The sequence below is a fragment of the Rhea americana genome, unplaced genomic scaffold, assembly GCF_003343005.1.
Source record: "Rhea americana isolate MKP2758 unplaced genomic scaffold, rheAme1 scaffold_122, whole genome shotgun sequence".
In the NCBI taxonomy this organism is placed as follows: domain Eukaryota; kingdom Metazoa; phylum Chordata; class Aves; order Rheiformes; family Rheidae; genus Rhea; species Rhea americana.
In genome coordinates, this window is record NW_028185284.1 from 1,772,015 (window position 1) to 1,795,082 (window position 23,068).

The 23,068-nt window shown below is 38.9% G+C and overlaps 1 long non-coding RNA gene across 1 annotated transcript; it reads left to right on the forward strand.

The window, feature by feature from the left end:
- Positions 1-7,429: 7,429 nt before the first annotated feature.
- On the forward strand, positions 7,430-15,414 carry LOC146600353 (uncharacterized). Its single transcript, XR_014898311.1, has 3 exons — positions 7,430-7,516; positions 9,036-9,180; positions 15,188-15,414. It is a non-coding gene; the product is annotated as an uncharacterized LOC146600353 (long non-coding RNA).
- Positions 15,415-23,068: the final 7,654 nt, after the last annotated feature.

Below are 23,068 nucleotides of genomic sequence, written 5' to 3' on the forward strand. Positions count from 1 at the left end.
ATTAGAAAAAAGGAGGGGAATAGATTTGATTCATCCTTCTTCCAAGGCAGAATTCTTCCTATAGAATCAGAGAGATAAGGCTCTTCAGATGATCAGAGGAGAGATTCTGAACTGAATTTTACAAACAATAGTTTGAAATGAAATCCAAGCTGCATGTTCTGCTATAATGAGAGCACTAGGCTGGACAAAAGAGAGAAAAAAAAATACAAGACACGTACATGTAATGTAAATCAGCACGTCAAGTAATCTTTGGACTTGCAATGAACTCCTTCCATATGTGTTAGAAACATATTTGGACAAGGGATATCAAATAGGCATAGCAGCCAGTTCCTTTTTTATTATTGTTATTTTCATTAGTTTGTAGCCTGAAGTCTTTTCTAAGCCAGAAAAATAAATCTCCTTAATGTGGTCATTGTTCTATAGTAAATTAGTGGAGATCATCAAATCATTCATTCTACTGAAGGCCATTTCCCATCTATCTCATTAGCACAATGTGCAATCGAGTTAAAGCTGGGTCAAGCTAAAGTGAACAACTAATGGACTGAAACACCTCATTTTTTTATACAAAAGTTCCTGAATTCAAAAACGTAATATCTCAGATACAAGATCAAATGATAGGTTGGAATATTTTCCTGAGAAAGACTTAAAAAATAGGTTACAATGTAGCCACTCCTAATTTCCTGGGGTGAGGGGAGGGGAAAAATCTTATAAATGCCTTACATTGTCAGAGCATAACAAAAACATAACAACAACAAAGGTAAATCCCAAGTTACACTTTTGGAAAAAATTAATGGCTTTCTTTTTGTCTGAATATCATAGAATTAATAATAAAAAACAAACACACTAAATATCATCAAGGTCATATTTAAATTTGAAAGCAACAGTAAATAGTCTGCAATTTATGCAATTTTAAAACAATACAGGCTCTGACGCATATGAAGTCCTACTTGCAAACACAATCCCAGGCTTACCTGAAAATGACTGGTGAGATTTCTATATATTCACCGGCAAGATGTGTACATATTCACTTACAGGCTGAACTATGCAGCCTGTGCACAGATGAGTCATGTGCGAAGCAGGYGCAGAGTTCCATATATCTGTTTGTACACGATCCTGACAGTGCTCTTCTGAACTTCTGGCTATATCTAAGAGCATCATAAATAAGTGATCATAATTCTGCAGGTCCCAGGACATGTTTAGTATACATCTACATGCTCAGTTATAGGCAGACATTAGGTTGCTCTGCCAAGCCCGTGGGCTGCAAATGAAATCTCTCTAGACAAGCAGGCAATTTGCTTTGCCTGTGGTAAAAGACTCTGCAATTCACTGTGTGGACATATGCAGGGCGGACATATGCATGACCATGTAATTTCTCATTTCAGAACTGTTGCTTAACTTAAATAGCTTCTATAAAAAATACAAAAAAAGCATTGTGCCCTTCTCCTTAATACTGCCTTGAAAATTGCCTGAAACTGACCCTAAACACAAGGTGATTAGTAAGGAGGATAGTTTTTTGATTCAGAAACAACAATAGGAAAGTGATACAGGCTGCTTTACAGCCCTGCCCAGCATAAAAATTGTGCTAAGAAGCTCACAAAACCAGAATCAAAATAATGATGGCAGCAGTGTAAAAAGAAACAAACAACTTAGCAAAATAAATTTGCTTAGCTTATGCAAAAGAAAATAAAAAGTCTTTGATTTTTAATATGTTTACCTCCAAAAGGAGAAAATAGTATGCGCTAAAACAATCTTAGTAGAGACCAAAAATATTCACTGGAAATGGAAGACAAAAAATTCACATTGTAAAAGCAGCACAGGTTTTGCATTAATTATTGAAACCAACAATGATGAAAAGTGGCCATTTGCTTTCTGGAGGATATAGTTTCATCAGACATGATTATTGGGCTCTGTGACATACATGTACACACACACACACATATATTGGCCAACATAGATGGTCCCTTCTGGCCTTCAAACTCCATGAAAATACAAATTACAAATGATTATTCTCAGGAATGGATATGTTAGTCATACTGACATTTCACTCCTTGCTAAGGATGACCAGGATTCTGTTCTTCCACAAATAGCAGGGAGAAGCGCTGCCTATACTTTTGCAAATTGCTGCAAATAAATCCTACACTTAATTTTATATTACTGTTTTTTCCTGCTAATTCAAAACATTGTGGAGATTATAAATTATGGGTAAGATAAAAAAAAGGCACCTCATTTTGTCCATAAAACATAATTAGGGCTTCATGTAGTATGTGACATTGGGAAGAGAATTATTCCCCCCTTCCAGATAAATGGGAACCAGTAGGATAGGTCCTTTTTATGAAAGGTAGCCAGTGTTGGATTTTCAGAAGTATTTGGCACAACAGTACTTATCAGAATTGTTTTTGCTATGCAGCTCTGAACATTATATATATATATAGCTATATTATGGCCTTCTGAAGACCTTTGAAAATATGAAGTCAGTGGTATAGCTAGGTAATTAGGCATTCACTTCCTCTTAATGAAAGAGGACTTTTGTGCTCCACAATGTTGACTTTATTGTCATACATTTCAACCTATAATTGTGAGAAAAAGTTTTAAAAAACTTTTTAAAGCTTCTAATGAAAATTTGCTTCCCAACATAATATGACTTTTCTCTATTTCCAAGAACAGCAATGGAACATTTTTCCAGATTTCATTTGTCCATGGAATTTGTTGGAAAAATGTCCATTTTGTTCAAAATTTTATGATGTGGAAAGGAATCCTTTGGGGAAAAGTCACAGCAAGCTGTATTTATAATATCAATGAAAAGACCTTAGAAGGGCTATACCAATTAGTCAAAAAGCTTAAAGCTTGTTGCTGGTGTTTTGTTTTCTTTTGAAAGGAGAAAAGTCCTTTCTTTGCCCTGATTCATGACCAAGTTGTTTCGCTCCCTGGTCAGTTTATATTGTTTGACATTTGGGGGAAGAATTACAGTTCAGAAAGATTAAAGTTATGATCATCAGAAGCTCTTATTTTGGTGAAATAAACACATTTCTGTCTTCTCTCTTTAAGCTRTCAGCACTGACAGCTATATACATGCTGACAACTATCAGGACTATAAGTGTGTGTTAGAGAAAGACAAGGGAAAGAACACAACCAAGAGCTCTCTGCTACTGCTGTTAGAAAAATTCTTAAAACAATAGCAAAATCCAACAGGTGAGACCCACAATTTTCATAGTTACAGTAATTCAACCATTTAATTCAAATTTGTGCAGTCTGTCACTGTACTGGGATCTGTCAGGATTAAGTGTGAAAAAAGATCTGACGGCATTTAGAAATGAGATTTTCCCTGTATACAAGCGAGTTTCTTGTAGTGCAGCAATTTTCATGAAATTTAAGTAACTTCTGAAATGACCCAGCCACCTGGTTGCTACACCTGTCYCTGCCAGCAAACTCCAAAAAACCAGGATGCTGAAACCTCTTGTTCAAATTTCCTGCTTCCCTTGTATAGCCATCAGTGTGATGCTTCAGTGTCTTACAACAGGCCAGTTGGCCATCACTGCGCTAATATTCCCAAACCTGTAGGGTTAACTATGTTTGCGCAKTACTGGGCAGCTACATTAGTCCTTACACAGACAAGATGTCCAATTTTGTCTGTGTTAGGTGCTGCAGCATTGTTCTTTTTGATATTAATTACATTTTCTTCCCCCACTGTGTTGTGGGAGATAAAAGGGGATGTAGGCAGAAATGACGTTTTCCCCCTCACGAGACAGAGACAGTGTATAACTACACGAGTTATACAAACAACAAACTGACGAAATCTAGGTAGGATAATGCAAGGCACAAAATAAGCCAATACTCACTTCTCACTATCACAAAACAAAGGCACGGTATTTTTTTTCATATTCCACTCATCACATTGCATACCTTAGTGCTTTGTTCTCTGTAACAGCTGCCACTGGGGTCAATAAATACTGATCTCGGTGATATAGCAGCATCACTGCTTTTTGCAATCCTGGAACAGGTCAAGCATCTGAGGGCAAGAAATAAAAGTCAATTGTCTCTTTGCATCATTCCTGTAAACCACAGCATTATTATAGTGGTCTTAGTAGTTTAAAACAACGATAAAGAGCGGTTCTGTCAGAACTGCTTCTGCCATTCAGAATTCAGCTCCAGGAAACAAAAAAACACAAACAAATCTGCAAGTCATAGGCAACATGAAAAAGTCTCTCTCTCGTAGTAGCAACCTATTGAACTAAACATGAAATAGGAAGAGAGGGGCATAGGAAAGAAAGATGTCGAGTGCATTATTGTTCTTTGTTCTTCCTTACAACTTTAATTTTGCATTAAAAAGAAAATACCATTGAGCTCATCACTACTCAAGAACCCTTAATATACACACATAATTTTCCTCCCCCCATAGTTTCCATGAAACAGATGCATAYGCATATTAAGTTATATTTTATGATTCATCTGGGGCAAATTAGCTGAGACATATCTTTTCTACTTGCTATCAGAACAGCCTGAATTGAATTTTTTTTGGCAAATAAATTCCTAGTGAATGACAGAGTAAGGGCTTTAGTTCCCAAATTTGCAAAATTATTTTTTCTGCTGCATGGCAAGACAAAGCAATGCTTAGCCAGGGCCTCATAGGCTGTCAGGTACACCCTTAAGGTCACATATTCTGATTCCGCTGCATGGAACAGAAAAAAAATTACTATGCAGCAAAGTAGGTTGAACTGTGGCATAGCAGATTTAATTGATAGCTTGCAGGTGGCTCTCAATAGGATATAGTCACTAGCCACTCACTCACTTAGTTTTGGAGCTTTCCTAATGTGTCTGAATGCCTGGCTTCTGCAWGTTGTGAGAGCGTGGCCAGCTATAGCTGACCCCTTTAGCCCTAGGTTTCGAAAGGAAGGTGACRGCAGGAGTATAAATACCGAGGTGATTCTGTAGTGCTATTGGTGAGCGAGCCCCAGCAGCAGGTCGTTAGTCCYGACCGCTGCACAGCAAATGCCTGGCACCGACAGTGTTACAGCATTTTAGTGGAGAAGAGTGAGTTGGGTTGCCTTTGAGAACAGAGAACTTACATTTCAATAAAGCACTGCCAGTGGAGTCCCTAGAAAGCCTGGGCTGGTTATTATTTTGCTCAAGTTGTTTTCCCCATCTGTAGCATTAGCTTAAACATCTTGAATAGCAGATATCCCACTCCATCAGGTTTATGTCTGCGACATTAAAAGTTCTGTAAGCAGGTCTCCAAAAGACAGAGGCCATTAAGGTTTATTGTAATCTAAAAAGAGATTGGGTTTATAGCCCTTGTCATATACTATAGTGGGAGTTACTGTTTATATCGTATTGTTTATGCTAACAGGTACTAGAATGCTTCACAAAACTTCAAGGACTGCCAGCTCTTGCACTTGATGCTTGAAATATTATTACACAATCATATGCCTAGTCATTTCATTCTCAGTTTTTGCAAGTTGCTAGATAATTGTGCCAGAGTAGGTCAACTTTCACTAACTAGGTGTAGGGGTAAAGATACCTTAAGTAACACTAACAAATAAATCAGAAATGCCCATTTGAATTGTAGATAGGGGCAGTAGATACGCAAAACTGAAACTCACACCTGTTCAGCTTCCATTTATCAAACTTCAAAAGGAAACAGCARCAGTTAAATAGTATCTCTTTGTTAGTTATTTCCACAAAAGCATTGTGGCAACAAGCTTATCCGTTTTAACTTCCTCCTTTTATATGACTATAAGCATATGCATCTATCTAACCAAATGCCTTTTCTTTGCTCTCAGTATGTATCTCCGTAGTAACATCATACATACGGATAAAAGACCCTTTCATTTGGAAAAGTCTATTTTTAATCAACTAATTCTTTCTCATTTCCCATTTTTCTTCCAAAAGCACTCAAAAGTATTTCCAAAAACATTGTTGCCAAGACTTAAGTTATTGCAAGYGCATATACTGTGGCACAGCACAGTAACACTCCAAGCTACTGACAAGGTACCTAGGAGCAGGGAATAAAGAAATGAAATCTACCTCATGTCCAAATTGGAACATTTTGCAGTATGCAAAATCTCAGGATAAAATATCTCAGTGCCAAGAATAAAAACCACCTTATCTCTCTGGGATGCCAAAGTCACTTGAAGTGACCATCTCAATTATCAAACTGCAGGTCACAATGTTTTAAAATCCTGATCTTCAACAGCTGATCTTCATTCACTGTGTTCTTTACTTTAGTGTATCTATATACAGAATATTGTTGAGAAGTTAAATCTTCTACTGATTAATAACTTTATTGTTCAGACTATATTTACTTGTGCTGGTGTAGGTCCAGTCATGCCAACAATATGATTTATGCTAAAATAATTTTTATTTTCTCTTGTGTCACCCTCCAGCCTGGATTTCTTTACTCTAAAACATGCCAAGATCATTTTTTAAAATCAAACTGTATTCTACCTCCGGATACGTTTTACATATTGTATATCTGTATTATTCTTAAATCATAAAAGAGCTTTACCATCAATCTGGTTATCAGAATATCTTTTCTCTTTAATACATGTAACCAGAACTGTCCACTATGTTGTCCACTGTGATAAGCTTTAACAGTGCCTGATGTTTTCTTAGCTCGCTTGATACATCTGAGCACAGACTTGACATTTTTTGTCTTTCCTGTGACACTGGTAGCTCAAAGACAACCTGTGAAGGTCAAGTTTTCTAAAGTTTTACCCTAAATGCATAACTTACTTTCCTCCCTAAATGCTTTGCTTTGTAATATATCATTTGTTCAGTGAAAATAATATTTTAGTTAGTGAGATATTCCTGYATCCTGCCATTATTAGTAATATTTATTCTACAGACTACTTCTGGAAGGTCACTATCTCCCGCAAAGACAGTATGTCTCCCCTAATGCTAGTATTTCTCTTTCTAATAACATTACAGAGATCTTTATCCAATGCAAATTAAAGTCTASAGGGCTAAGGCAGACATTTAACATTATACAAACCTTTTTATGATACTTCCTTAATTTTTTTATCCAAACTTAAAAAAAAAAGGTAAAATTGGTAAGTTTAGCACATCATGAATATACAGTATTCTTTCACTACCCTTTAATTTCTAGCTTTCCTGAACAATATGCACCCTTATTTATGTTGTGCCATATRAGAGTTACTCAACTTGGTTGTCCTCATAATGTCTGGTTTGGCATCCTGCAGCATAATTCAGCTTCCTCTCTTTTGTTGTCCAGGTGATTTTCATTCCTATACTAATTTTACTGTTGCTTCTCTATATCTCTATATGATTTCCTAGCTAGATTAGGGATATTTCATTCATGGCATAGCTGACCTGACTACTATTGTCACTAGCATTTTCTCCTCTTTCCAAACTCYTCAAATGACAGTTCCCTCACAGGGACTTTCCTGCCCTGCTGTGTCACTGTGCAACGGTCTGTGGCACACTGAGCAGCCTGAGGTGGAGCAAAATGGAGCAGAAAGCAAACGTCCAGTCCCTTCCCATCAAGGGAAAGATTCAAGAGGTATGTMGGTGAGAAAGGACCTGCAGAAAAGAGGGCAAAAAGAGTATATTTTGAAATTCAAGGCTAGTCATTTCAAAAAGGGTTTCCTCCCTCACGTGAGGAGTGAGCTAGCAGGCTTCCCTCTCTCTCCCCAGAGAGTTTACATGCTGAGCGAGGAGTCTAAGGTCTCTGGAACTGGCGTCCACCATCCCCTGCTGTGGGGGATCTTTCTCTTTAGGATGGTACAGGTTTGACAGAGCGCTTGCTTGGTTAGGAAAGAATGGGCATCCAGGTGTTTCCCCAGATTTCCTTGAAGAACTAATCAAATATCGACAGGTTAATAAAGGTTATCTCTGGGAATACTGGCTTTTCAGAAATGTAGTAGATGTTTTTAACGTAGATCAGTGACAATTTTCCTCAGCTTGCATCATGTAGTTGGAATTCTGTCATCCTAACAGTGGGTCCTCTTAGAGAACATCTGGAATATTCATTTAAAAGAGTTACAGCTACCTACATACTTGCAATCTATCCTTCTATCTTAAGCTACTTATATCCAAAATAAATCACAGAATCGTCGTATGGGATAGAGCTAAGCAGTAAGACCATAAAAGCATAACAGCTTTTTTTTCGTCATGCGCTATTTATATTTATACATTTGAACATGTGAGAAGGTTGTTTCAGATATGGTAGAGGTTATAGAGGTTAGTTTGATTCTGTAGAACTCTATGACAACAATACCTTGAAATCCAAATGAAGCAAGGAATTCTTTAAAAAGGATTTATTCTTTGTGCAAATAGTGAAGCAAGAAATGTTGTTTTTAATGGAAATGAATGGGACAAATCTGACCTTCATTATTCCATTTCTTCTGAACTACTAAATAAGGCAGGTACTGACATGAGGATTAAGCCTATTTTTGCTGTCACTGAGGCAGCATGAAACAGTCTTAGTGGGGGCTGAGATTCAGCCATAAGAATCTGTTAATTAAAATAGCCACTATTAAAATATTTACTGTCCCTAATAATCAGAGCTATTCAATTTGTACCACTGAGTAAACAAATCCTGCTTTAGGAATTCCCAATTGGCTATTACTGTCTAGTCTGTCAACTGTCATTTAGTTATAAAACCAATTTTCCATGTAGTCTATTTGCATAAACAACATTTTTTTCAAAGAGCTTCATGGAAAAAGAAATCACATTAAACAAAATTAAAATTAGTTAAAGTAGTGTTAATAATCTGACAAACTCCCCAAAGCCAAACTGGTCAAAGATTTTTTAAAAATTCATGCTGAGTTTTCCTGATGTGTTCAACTCTCTCTTAGGCAGACTTAYGCTGTGTTAAAAGAATGATCATTACTGCTTCTTGAATTCTGTTAATTATGCATGTGTGTGCAGGGTTATTTGTAATTGGTCCCTCTCCAGATAATCTCATCTCTGTTTTCATGAAAACGTTAGTAATATCCATGTTGACTATCATTTACTATGACTAGAATTAGTCAGAACTAATGTGTCTCTTATATACTCTCTCTGTATACATATTTCAGGTATTCTATTGTGATGAGGACCAGCTAGCTCAGGTAGCATCAAGTACACTGATTTCCTCTGGATGGGCAAGCTGCATTGCTTTTCTGGGACACCAGTTGTTGTTTTAACATATTACAACCATAGAAAAGAGAAGACAGCTTACAGGTGCAATATTTTTTTTTAGCTTATATATAGAACAGTTTTCGTAACTTTCATGTATAGCTTAATCAGTCATATCTAAGTGGTCTAAGATGCAGACCTCATGCAAGTTACCTGAGAATTTTTCATAGAGAGAGAAGCTAAATGGGGTTATACTGCAGTATCAGCTAAAATAATAGGAGCTTTTTCTGCAAGTGTTATTCTGGTATCCTGCATTTTACCTACATTGTCAAAACTCTATTGGTTTCACTGAAGAAAATTTTACACCTTGGATATTAATCTGAATAAAAATTGTAGGGCAGGTGACACTGCCGGGAATCCCACTCTAGACAGAGCAGCTGAAACAGTTTTCCACTGAAAAATACTGAAGGGTGGGCTTGCAAAGTCTGCAGATTCCTGTGGAAATCTCTTTTTATGTGCACCAACTGCCCTGCAAGACCCAAAAGAATTGTTAACAAGTAAGTTTTAGATAACATCTGAGCTTGTCCATAAAAATTGCATTGCTCTGCAATCCCTAGTGAGCTTTTAGCTTTTACATTTATAATGTCAGATGAGGTTTACTGAGAAAGGAAAATATTGAAGCTGCTGACTAAATAAATATAGCTAGATGACCATGAACCTTTCTTCTGATAACACCGATGCAATGAATATTTGTCAGCAAGGACAGTGTTTGCAGGTATAGCAGAGTTCCAAAGAACAAAAAAGCTCTTAAACTGCCACGAATGGCTTTACCTTTGGGAAAATAGAGAATTCTGTTTTCATGGGATATTATTTTTCACATATCTTTCAGCACATGCTTATGCAACCCAAACTAGTCCTGTTATTTATATTTCACAATATTTCGGGCCAGGATTTACTTTTCTTCCCCAGAGCTTTAGCTGAGCTGCTCTTGCTTGACTGCTTCTGAGCCTGCATCTGATTCCCGAGTTGAATGTGCTTTCATATTGCTCAGATAAAGGGTGTTCATTGCAGTCATGACCCACGTGGGGTTGGATATTACACCCTTCTTACGTCTAGACCTACAGAGATGACGACATGCTGATTCATCCAGAATAATCAAAGTGAATTTTCAGTCTTTCAGACAATCTCAGAAATAACCTTCTGTACTCACCTCTTTTAACCCCAGGATGCCTGAATGCCACTGAACGATACAAAAACGTGCTATCTAATAATAGGGATGTACATGTACATACACCTCATGAATATGATGAGGCATAAGAATAGGGATGAGAATAGGACTTGATTTAAGACTCTGATGAAATGCATTCAAGAACTGCATCTTAAAAGATTTTTTCTTTTTTAAAAAGCCAGTTATGGCTTTCAGCTTCCAGCTAAGCAATACATCCTCACTCTGATTCTTAATATTGCTATTTTGGCCCACAACTCACCACTGTGCCACAGGCAGGAATTCAACTTTGTAGTTATTAATCTCCCCTTCAGAATATGTCCTACGCATTAAAAAAAAAAAAAAAAAAAAAAAAAAAGAGAGAGAGAGAGAGAGAAAAGGGAATATCTTCTTCTCTATTAAACTTCTTTGAATAATCTGTAAACTTTTGTTCTAAGAAATATTTTTTACTGGAATAAGATGCTTGAGCACTGGCTGGTGAGGAAAGGGGGATGATGAGCACTATTGCTAGATCGGGTGGTAGCTTATGGACAGATACAGTATCTGAGCAAATCAGAAACTGCTACAAATCTTTTTCCCCCTCAAGCTACTGTCTAAACAGAATGAGTGAGCTCAAATTAAAAGACATTTATTTCTATAATGTTTTTCATTTCAGTATCAATAACACAGGATAAACTTTCACAATTTGTTCAAGTGATACGTGCATTTTGCCTAAAAATCTAATAGGAGACATTTTTCCCTGCAACTCCCAAGCAATGTATTTACTGATTGATATACACTCTTAGTTCTGTTGAAACCATATTAGGCAGCATCTGGAATTTACTCTTTATGAATTGGAAGAGTTTATCTGACAAGTGCTTGAGACAAAAAAGTTAGAAGTTTGGAGTGGCGTATTACTTTCATTTTGCTGATACTTCTGAGAAGATYTATCTCACATTCATCTAATTGTTAGCACCCAATTAATGTTTGCAGTTTTATTTACCAACTGTTACAACCAGCTTTAAAGTTTAGAAGAAATGTTCTATGGCCAGTATTCTTCCTTAAGAAATTAAAAATTTGAATGAATCTATTCTAAAGAACTTTGAAATAAAGGACTGGCATCAGAATATCTACAGGATGCCTTCTCAGGCCTTCTACCCAGCTGACTGCCTAGTTTGTTTCACAGTTTGCAGACGCTGAAGTAAGGTGACCTTCCATCACACAGACGGTGATGAAGCTCAGAGGTGGCCCTGGGCACTGATATCAGCTGCACCTCAATTTAATAATCTTATTGTCTCTCTCAAAATCAGGTCATCTGAGAGCCAAGTCCTAGTTCTTGCCTGCAGGGATATTGTTATTGGTATTACATACCATATGCTTCAATACAAAAAGATTTAAATGGAACTCTTAACCRAATTTTTGAAGAATAGACTCAGATTAATAGAAATCAAATTTTCTGCAAATGCCGGAGAAAGGGCATCATTACTTTTGATGAAATGATATAGTATCTGGCTTATGCTGAGATTCCATAGAGTGACTATATAGAGTCTTTATATACATGTGAAAAGCATGAAATGTTTTGCTGACCCTCAGCTTTGCACTTAATAGCCATGTGACATATTTCATGAAAACTAGCATGTGTAGAGGATCATGTCACCATATACAGCTGTTACAGACCTAGAAAGTGAACAATGTGCGACTGACATATAAATAATGCCTTCTGTGCACAGTTAAACACTGGTGCTATTTTTGCCAGATTTTAAGCTCTTTTGAGGCCAACTGGAACAGCTGAAATAGAACATTAAAAAAATGTTTTGATGCTGGGGCACAGATGGCGATAGCCCAGTGTGTCAAAATAAATGTTTCATTTTTGGTCTAATGTGGGAAAAATAGACCTTGTCAATTACTCCAATAATCGCAGGTGCAATAAATGCACTCCATAGCTAACAAGAACTATTTCAGATGGGCATTCAGAAAAATTCTATGCATCCATCCTACTTCCATCAAGCTGAAAAGGTAAATTGCTTTAGGGCAGTGACTTTCTACATTTGAAAGGGGCTCTAACAGCCGCAATCAAGTCTGAGGCTTTAATCCTTTATTTGAGGCCTGAATTTCACAAACACAGGATTGTACCTTCCCAGAGAGACAGTCTATGGGCACTACAGACAATGAATCTGTTACCTTTAAACCAACGACAGCTATATATTTAGGAAATTTAGAATGACTTCAATAGATTTCCATGTTTAAATGTTTGTCTAGATTCTTCTAAAAAGCTTTGTTAGCAAGAAAAACACGGGAGAGTTAAATGAGACAAATTTGTCTTGCTGCTGACATCTGCCCAGAGCCATGTAGGTCAGCAGCAGTGGATAGTGACACCAGGGAAGGGCCACCAGGCACCTTCACAGCAGTCTGGAAACACCTATGAGGCCAGAGCATGGGTTTGCATGGGAGGATAACACCTACCTGCTGAAAAGAACAACTTATAAAGGCCATAGTCATCTGGCTAAACYACTAAAGTGCTCAGTGGAGAACCTGCAGCTAGTTCCTAGCTAACACAGGTACAGGAGAAGGGTCTTGACTATCAGCTGGCTGGGAAACAACATTTAGTAAGGCTTCAGCTGCAGATAGCCTGCTCTCCTTGGTTACAACTATAATGCAGGATTTTGTCTGTAAAATGGAGCGAAATGACAAGGAATGAATGATAATCCTTATGCTACAACACAACAGTGAAATGATTCACATCATTCTCTTACCCAATATTTTACTTCCCATGTGAAATTGAAATCTCCTCCAGCTGGTGCAGTAATAGTTCTCACAGTCTGYACAGTCACAGAGGAGGGAGGAGAGAAGAAAAAAGAATGGCTTATGACAGAATCTGGTGGGCACTTCTCTCATTTTCCTGAGGTTGTGTCCTTCCAGGCAGCTCTGTAGCTTGCTGTTGCAGAGCTGTGGCTTGTATTTTGTCTTCTGCAGCAAGACTGCTGCATTTTTGCTGAAAAGACAGGATTGTCATCTTTCCCTGGGTACTGCAGCACTGAAGGCAATGTATGGTTTTTGGCTAGAAGGGACCTGCAAAAACAGAAAAGCTACTCTGACAAAGTCTGGGATTCTCTTGCTGTGGTTTTGCATTTCTTGTTAATCCAAAACACCTATTTTTTTCCACCACTTTTCTAATCTACTTACAATGTGGTACGYACGTCAAAAACTTGCTTTGCAGTGGGGTGAATTCTGCTTTCTAGCAAAAATTGCTTGCATCCAAATCAGTTCTCTTTAGATAACCAGTAGGGCTTGAGGACAAAATGCTTAGTGGAGGTTTTATGTGGGTGACCCCAAAGAGAGAGATAAGAAGGGAAATATAATGCGCACAAGTAGTAAAGAATAAAATCATAAAACTAATCTTTATGCTTGCTGGACTGACAGCGAAAACTGACCCACACAGCCATTTCAGGGAGAACTATGGGCGCATAAGAACATCCGTGAAGCTTACTTCCCACATTCAAAGAARCAGCAAGAGAAGGGATAGAAATTAGTAAGCTGCCTCAGTCCCTGAGGTTCACAAGAAGATATCTTCTAAAGGAGCCATGCTACAAATGTGAAAGTGCTTCAACCTCAAATTTTTGCAATAGCTGGCATGCAGCTGCAGCCATAGACTCAATTCTGTCTTCATCCATCTTTAATTCCAGATGGACAAATTAGGGTCAGCAAGAGATAAAGCAGAAGACAGTGACTGGTAAACGACCCAGAAAAACTATGCCAACAGCAAGATTTCAAAATATAGAGATGTTAGAGCCACAAAGCGTCCCAGAGGCGTAAAGAAATTGTTGAGCGAGTTAATTGTTAGCATCCCTCAAGTTACTACAGCCAACACTAAAGTTAAGGCTGAGCAATTCAACSTCACTTCTATATGAGAAACAGAGCACTTGCTCAAGAAAATTGCAGCACTTATCCTGAGTACAGAATTCATTTTCCAGGGATTAATAAATAAACACCTTAATTAATGTATGACTTAAAAATAATTAAATAGTCCTTTAAGAGATTTAACTTCTTTCAGCCTTTTATTTGTCCTGAATGATCTTCATAATAATAATTATGCAAGCATTTCATGTTTGCAATCTCCTACACCAGCCACAGTCAAAAGAGTGATTATAATTAAATTATTAATGATTTCTGCCTCTAATTGTTATCTCCAGATAAACCATGGTCTGACTTATTTAACTCTTACCTGGAGAAACTAGGCAGCATCTTATGSTTTATGGGGGAATTTATTTTTGTAACTTAAATTAATTTGAAATCATTTAAATTTGAACCACGTAGCTTCAGTTCACTAGAAATATTACATRGTGGTATTCTTTGCTTACAAATCAAGAAATTTGCATGGCAAAGGAATTTCCACATTAAAAGGGATTTAAAGTTGATAACACRTTTCAGGAATATATGAAAGATTGAGTCCAATTTTGTCCAGCCAGTGCAAAATTGTAAGTTGCAATATCACCATTAGGAGCCTTATTCTTCTCTCTCACACATTTCTCTGCCCACAACTCTGAGGAGGTAGTTATGATGTAAACCAAGGAGCAGTTAGAGCCACCCACCTAGACACTGGAAAAGCTTCTAAGCCAGTTGTACGGTTTAGTCCTTTTTTGCAGGGTTTGACTCCCTAGCATACTTAGAAAATTGTAGGTTCCATTTAAAACCAATGGAAAATACTGCAAATAGTAGTAATACTTCAGATAAGTATTCTGAAAATATGGGCCGCTTGCTCAGAACAGAGCTCAGAGAGAGAAGATTTAACAGACATTCAGCTGATGAAATACTCTCTATAGTTTTAATATATGTGCATGCATGCACCTATATAAATCTCTGTATAAGTCCTAATGTCAGTGAAAGGAAAAAAGAACCTCTCTACTTCAGTTTTTTCAGCTCAGCTTCATCCTCTTGTGAGTGGCAATGGGGARGCTCTTTCCAGAAAGGACTCACTTCAAGAATAGACCATCTGGATGCTGTCTCAGAGCTGCTCAGGGCAAAGCGTGAGRGAGAAAATAAAAACCAAGAAACGGCAAGAGGCAACCCGGGAGCGACAATGAAGAACTCGGACAAGCTCCTTAAACGAAAAATGCAAAATAAAATTTCCTAGTAAATTTGCACAACACTGATGGTTTGGGGAATAAGAGCAGAGGACATTCCTAATTTGGATCTGATACTCATGGTTTAGCATTCAGAAACAAACAACTACTAGGAAAATAAAATAATCACTGAAAGTAATTAAGTAAGAGCAGAAATCATGCACAGGTCGGTAATGAGAACAACCCCTCCCATATGTGAACATTTCATAACATACAACACMGAAAACAAAACAGAGCTCTGTGCTGTACAGAAATATTTTCAGAAAGGAAGAACAAAAACAGAGGACATTGCAGACGCCCAGAACTGAAGTTATGCARCTTGCAGGAGACCCAGCATGTCGCACTGGGCAGGCAAAATGGAGGGGATGGGGAGACTTCACCTTAAATATCTCCCCTGGATAAATCCACATCTGTGAGGAGAGATAAAAAGACAGCGAAGAGCATTGCAGATCAGAACTATGACACTCCCCTGACAACATGAGACCTAGGGCTGTCAGGTAAGTGATGAGGTCAGTGCTGAATCTCTGCTGGTTTTCCAGGAGGACATGAAAAACTTAGTGGAGCAAGAGCAACGTGACTGAGTGCACAAGCCAAAGTCAGACAGCGAAAAACAGGAGGATACGAAAAGAAGCATTGGGTGTAAGGCTGGAAAGAGAAAAAAAAGACGACTCCCTGCACACATCCCAGGCACAATTTCATCCTGTTCATCACTCAGTGAGGTGCACATATATATAGGTGCAGGTACAAAAATTGGGACTGTATACAAACAGCAGGTGCAAAATCAGGGCTCCTCCTACATAGAAAATACCTGCCTATGTCTAGGCAGTATATTAGAACAACCATAACKGCTTTACTTTCGTTCTTAAGAGACTAAAGGCTCGGTCATTTTACATCAAGATCAAGAAAATATACCTGCTAGGAAAGGTAAAGTTCTAGACCTAGAAAATGGAATATGGTTTGGGGATAACTTTAGATATCCTCAAGTTTTCTGTTACTGGAAATGTGAATTCTTGCATTAATTCAGATTTTGCCAGAAAGACTGAAAAATAAGGGTTTATAAACAATGTGTTCTAGTATCAGCGCCTGGGGAAGTTTGCACTGAAGGGATTCCATTAGAAACATCAAATTCTTAACACAGTTCAAAGTTTGGCCTTAGGTACTCAGAGAGAGGAGGGAAGGAAAAATTGAGTTAATGGAGGCTGTTACAGGACATATTGTGAAAATCTTAGTTAAGCAGGCACCATTGTGTTTCTACAGTTAGAGGTTAATTGAATTTTGCATTTATAGCAGTAACACCTTTATGTTTCAGAATATAAAGATTTTCCTTTCAGAAATACAGTTTCCAAATAACCTGGAATCATAAACACTAAAATGGCACTTAGACTGAATAATGCCATTAAGGCCAAAGTCAAGGCTGTTTAAGTGCAGTATAATTTCCTAGGTTTATTATAGGTAGGTTGAAGATAATCACAGCACCATCTTTTGCATCCTACCTCATCTCTACTGTATCTATCAGCAAGTATACAATTTCCAAATCTAAGTCTACTAACATCAAGTATAACGCATCTTGGCCACAGACTATTACCCTGCAGTTCTTATAGCACCAAGGTCAAAAATTTGATTCTGAACTGAAACACATTCATATACACTTTCAACAATTTCAAGCTGCTGTGCCACTTGGGAAACTGCTAGAAAGTTAATTACTTTCGCAGATTAAAGTGCAAGTCTTACTCTGTCTTCAGCTTGAAATCACTGAATCTTTTCATACCTTTACTGCTAGACTTRGAGAGTCTTCTGTATGATAAATTTTGTCCATATGGGTATCTGTGGACCCTGATTAAGTCACCTCTTAACTTTGTCTTGCACAGCCTCAACACATTAAGTACCTTTAGTTCAGCACCATGAATCATATCTCTAGTTCTCAGCTCACTTCTGAGGTTTTTGTCTGAATGTTGCCCAGTCTTTCAACACATTTTCTGACCAAACACCAAAACAGGAGCTGGCTCACCCGTATAGTCCTCTTATTCCCCCTCAATATACTGCTTTATTCATTCAGGGCTTGTAGGTGCTGTTGTGCTCACTCCATTTCAGCTCATACTCATTGGAGCAGCCATCACAACACCCTCCTGCCCTTACATGCTCTCTCCCCTTCCTCCCACACTTCTTCTGAGCTCCTCTTGGTGGGAAYGCATGGGCAGCACTTGCAATGCTATAAGGGAAAGCTTTCATCTAATGGCATTTGCAGTTTGCCAGTTTYCAGGTTAGCTTCTGAACCACGTCATGCCATTTTTGTTGACTGTGCATTCAATCTACTGCACATGGAAATGGATGGAAAGGTTCCTTCCTGTRATTTCAACTCTACAGCTTAATATTCTAAAGTGAAAAAAGTTTGGCTAAAGACAGAATAAATTAAACATTTCATTGCATCTTTTAACGGTTRCACAAAGAAGGAGCGCCTGAGCTGAGCTGTTCAAAATGCTGCTTTATTGGCCTCTTTCATACTTCCATAGATTTAAATTCAAACCTCCTTCTACACTACATAAGATATTTTATTTTTATTTCATCTAAGTAAAAGGAATTCTACTAAAGAATTTTCATCCTACAGCTTGAGGGCCTTTGAAATCATATCCTGCGTGTTTTGTCTCTATCAGCAGTTTCTCTGCATCARTCTACAATGAACTACATAAGCCACTTATACCAGAGACTCTTCAAGTCATTCTGAATTTGATTGGCATATTCCACATGGGCTGATCTCCCTGGTTTTGTTAAGCAAGTTGAACTGTAATATCACACAGAGAAGATGAAAGGGCTAATGAAGCTGATTGCATGATCTGGAATTGTTCCCTTACAGGTAAAATTCTGAACCAGTGACAGCATAAGGATTTTTTCCCCCCCATTTTCTATGGTTCYCTTTTTCCTTTTCATGCAGAGCTCTGTTACACAGCTGCATGGTTCTGCATTAGATATATACAGAAGGGAAGAAAACCCACATCAGTGCAATCCTGATGCTTATTTTTTTTGTGTCAGGAAAAAAAAAAATCCCTCACTTTCCCTCTTTTCACTTCAGTCTTACAAAAAATTTTAATTGCATGTCCACTCTACATGTGTTCCATGTCTAAAATAGTCCACTAATGTGTGGAGAGTACAGAAAATGGTGCTGCCACAGTACAATTGCATACAGTTTATTTTTACCTAAGGGAAAAGCAYTGTGGGTGAAGAGTAGTTACTTTCCATGTACTATAGTCCTTGGCTGTATGTCACATTGCTTGTGCTGTGCTGTCAGGTGGAATATAACATTATTATAATGCTAGAATTAGGATGTGTGTGCTAACTCAAAATGGCTGGGGTTTTGTTTATTTGTTTTTGCAGCACTTAAGCTATTTATTCCCTTAAATACTAGCGTAAGAGACAAGCTGGTCATTTAACTCTCTCCTCCCTGCTTTTTTCCCCCCCCTCAAATATGAATGTAGGGAAAGCTTCAAGGGGTTTTGCACAAGATACAGAGGGGAACTGATCTTCCATCCTGATGATTCATCCTCATGCTGTGTTGTTAAGGGGCTGATTGCACAGATGCCTGTGGCTTTCCAGCCCAGCTCGGGCAACAGGCTCAGTCAGTGGTGACGTGTGAGCATTTGAAGGGGAGGTACCTTCCTAGTGCTGACAAGATGACCTCTGTCCAAACTGAGGTTACAGCCGACATATTAGTCTAAACTCACTCCTAACGGTTAGCTAGCTGTTGGCTGGAGAAGGTCACTGTGGAGTGCCAAAGACAAAATCACATCCAGCCCTCGTGAGCCAAAGTTTGACCAACTTGTGGCTGCAAGGACTGGGCACGTAGTTCCCAGGGCAGCAGCCCTAGGTGCCTTCCTCTGTGGGAAGCTTCCTGGAAAGGGCTCCAAAGCAGAGGAAGGTGGTACTTACAGACAGCCTATACAACCAAYAGGAACTGTAGAAGCCAAGGTACAGGCTTCCTATAGACTGTGCTACCAACACAGCCAGGGCAGGGAATTTCCTTGTTTCAGCCTTCTCCTAACACTCTTATGTCCTTGTGCTGGTGGCCAACATAGAGCAGTTCCAGGACTGCTCAAATACCTTGGAMAATATCCCCAAAGCAGGAGAAACTCAAGGAAAGTTTTCCAAGCCACTTCATTTCTAGCACTCAGCACAGGGAAGGGTGAAAGGGCCCTACCTGTGCTATTAAAAGGTCTCAGCCTCAAAATTCCTTTAAGGAGGCTTTCTTTAAGCATTCCAGAAAAAAAAAAGGGTGGGGGGGGCAGAGAAAGGCTTACAGTGAAACAGCTGGTTAACTCTAGAGGTACCCACATTTACAGAAGTTTTAATATATTGCATCAAAAYCAAGGTGTTAGAAAACAGCATGTACACACACAGTTAAAAACAGTATCAAAAGACACCAGAGGCAAATGGAAGTTCCAAAGGCAGCCTTGCTTCTAACATTTCCCAACTCCAGCATGTTTGACTTTGAGCTTTATTAGTACTTTCTGATGTCAGTGGTCTTTTTTTGTGATATTTCCTGGGGTTTTGAAAGAGGACATTAAAAATACAGCAATTCTATCATGTGGCACACAAGCAGCTATCTGGTTAATCAACTGCTTTGAGCATCTGTGATTCATCACATATTTCTGACACTTATGCTAATGGAATAGTTGACAGCATTAATATGCTGTCATTTTCTATGAGGACCAACATTAAAAGGGAATAGACATTTTGCTAGTAGGTTTTCAGATATTTACAGGCTGCAGGGAAACCAGGTACATTGGCTTACACATCCAGTCTGGAAACATAGCAGACATAACTGTTTCACCTTACCTCCCTTTCCCCATTACCAATTTTATCCCAGTTTCTTTACYTTTGAGCTCCTCTTCTCAATTTTGTAAGCTTCCTTTCCCTCCCAGCCTGAAATCAGCCTGCCAGCCGCTTTGTTGCAGCCTTCTGCTCACATCAACCTCTCCTTCTGTAGCTCCTGGTCAGCTTGCTCTAGCCAACTCAATCCACTGCGAGAAGTTCATCTTCTTTTTGAGTTCCTCTAGCTCAGYATTTCTCTCTCCTTGTACAAATTAGATGGCTCCCTCCTCCATACTGTCATAGCAATTATGAAGAAGAAAGAAGTTAGARAGCTTAGCAGAGACCATGAAAATTATGGCTCCCTGCCTTTTATCCTAATCCTATCTGAGAGCACCTGAAGTCAATTATTTATAGGTGAGGTCCCTCAGAGCCCCTGTGTTTTGTAGCAGTATGTGATCAGGCAGTGTAGCCTAGTTAAGGCATGGACATGCCCTGAGAAGACAGAAAACTTCCCCCTATAGACTCTTGGGATATTTTTAACTGCTAAAATTGCAGTCCGTACTGAACTGCTTACTTTATAGAAACAGCAAAAAGTGCCCTTATCTCCCCATGCAACAGCCATCCTTCCTGGTTTTCAAACATCCGCTCTGGATTCTGAAGACAGAACTGTTCAAAAATCACCAGAAGTTGTTATTATGGCCAAACGTACTTTCCTCACACCTCTTTGCTGAAGATGTTGCAGCCATTTTGGCTGAACTCCTTAAAACCATCTGAGGGCAGTAACCGCCATGGGTATAAATCAAGATAAGTGGTGAACTTTCAGCCATGTTCTAATTAGTAGAGAACAAAGTCTTACAATGGGAAGAATCAGAGAATAAGTGACTGTAACTGCTTATATCTGTTAACAAATGGGCTAACAAAAGGGAGTGCTGTGACGAGAATATGAATAACGTGCAAACCAGATCAGATTTTATTACTTCTCCCACAGTTTCCCCATAACCTTAAGATAAGACCCTCTTGCTGTGTTCTTGAGGTGTACCTGGGAAATGAATGAACGAAAGCAYTGGCCACACTGGTTAACCTCACTTGACGATACACCGCAGGTTAGGGGCAACCGCTAAAGCAGTCAGTCATTTGGCTGTTAAGACTGCACGGCATCACAGAGCTTAAATAGACCAAAACATAAACAGACAGCAGTATCTACAGGGTATACAGACACCAGGTTCATAAAAAACCCCTTTCCTCTCAGGCATGGCCAGCTGCACAACCTTAAGGCAAGATGTTTATCTGAGGCTGAGCAGATCTAGAGCTTGCGAACCGGATCTCTACCCTCCTTGCAAAAAAGTGAGCTCTGTACTACTGTCCTGACTTCACTTATGCTTGCTTGGTTGGGTCCTGACAATTGCAAATGCTAGGAGGGCAGGAYGGGGTAGCAGGATTCATTCATTTGATACTGGATAGGTAGGCACCTTTGCAGAGCTAGTAATCGGGAGTCAAAAGGCATGGTTTGTAGAGTCAAGATGATCTGTAGAAGTTTTCTTCTTAGCCCGTTAACAGGTAAATAAAAATTGACCAACTGGGCTTTCAACTTTTAGCAAAGCAAAAAAAATTCCACACAGACAACCCTTATCTCCTTTTCTGTAGATTTAACCCAGTGAGTAAAAGGTGCCCAGAGCTCTCAGTTACCACTAAAATTACYTGACTGAACCAGATCAGCCTTTAAACCCACCTGATGGATCCTGATTTATTAATGCTTTCTTCAGCTTCTCTATGAACTGCAGGATGCTGGTATAGGAACTTGAATTCCTGTTTTGGGAATGAAGCTGGTGAGGTCCTTGTGTCTAATATAATAGGCCTGATATTTCCTTACAGCTGGTCTCCTTCACAGAGAGAACCATACTCTCCTTACTTTTTTTTCTGTTTCCATGTGAAGAGGACTATACTTTATAAAGGGTACTGGCCTGTTCCTAGTGACAGTTTMATTTTCAGTCAAGTGGAAAAGCATCTTCTGTCATACAATCTCTTCATTAAAAGAAAAGCCGTGTAGTTCTTCCCGGAATCTAATTTAGTGAGGAAGGTATCTCCCAAATCTGTGGAGTCAGTTAACTTTATACCCTTAACAACACACACTCAAGAGCAATTTCAAACTTAAACTCTTACCCTCCGAACAGTAAGACAGATCAACGCATGATGAAACTGAAGCAGCTTTGTGACAGAACATCTGAAAATGTTTCTTCCAACATGAGCCTTTTTGGTCATAAAACTCTTGTCCTGTTTCACTCTCATTTCAGCTAACCAGACATTTTAGGTATGGTGATAGGTTTTTCCTGGATTTGTCTGGATTTGGCAGATGTTCTGGTGACAGACTGGGCTGGTAGCTCTGGCAGAGAGTGGAGGGAGCAGGAGTGATACTGTTTAAAACCACTTCAGTTAGATCTGTCTGCCTGCAGCCCCAAGTGTCCAGGTGGAACTTGCCCAGAACTGCAAAGCTACAATTGCCTGTGCTGTCTGTTGAAGGTGATCCTGACTCTGCTTGAAGCATAGACTTTCCTTTTGGGTTAGGGAGTAGAAATGCTTTACAGCTATAGTGAAGACTGCCTTGGGGGGCTGTCACCTGGATGGGCTGGCCCCAGGGTAGCTGGAGGCAGCTACACAGCATAGGAGGACACGTGTTCACGGCCATGTCCAGGGACTGCTCATTCACGCTAGTGCAGACACTGTTCCCAACAGACATCGTGGGAACAGCACATATGACCAGGCACAATGTGTGGTTTATTTTTACATCAAAATTCTTGATACTAGGCCAGGTAGGAAGTCTTGTAAAACAGCCTAGGTGACTTAAGTTTTTTTTATTTAAAGTCACTAA